The sequence below is a fragment of the Penaeus monodon genome, chromosome 27 (genome assembly GCF_015228065.2).
Source record: "Penaeus monodon isolate SGIC_2016 chromosome 27, NSTDA_Pmon_1, whole genome shotgun sequence".
Lineage (NCBI taxonomy): Eukaryota > Metazoa > Arthropoda > Malacostraca > Decapoda > Penaeidae > Penaeus > Penaeus monodon.
Genome location: NC_051412.1, coordinates 15,490,614 through 15,491,026, shown reverse-complemented (window position 1 = coordinate 15,491,026; position 413 = coordinate 15,490,614).

Below are 413 nucleotides of genomic sequence, written 5' to 3'. Positions count from 1 at the left end.
GAGCAGGTACCTCTAAATACATTAGCTCTACAGTGTCAAAGAATCGGGAGTTAAATCAAAGAGTTAACGCACAGAAAGCAAGTGTGTTTGGGACGAATAGATACGGAATGCAACAGAGAGGGAATCCCATGGACTAAAGCTCTTAAAATGTTTATACACAAGAACAATAAATAGAAAAAAGGCAAAGTCGATCAACAGAAATAGAAAACAGACCAAAATTATTTGATTATTAAAAGCCAACAGAACTTTTATGTTTTAATAAATGCTCTTGGCTGAAGGGGAGAGAGATAATATTAACGCAAACGTCACAGTTGCGTCATAAATTATATTCTTGTCACACATAGAAACCAACTTTGAGTATACAGTCAATTATTTTTTTCGTTACAATAGGATATGGTAAATGTTCATTACTA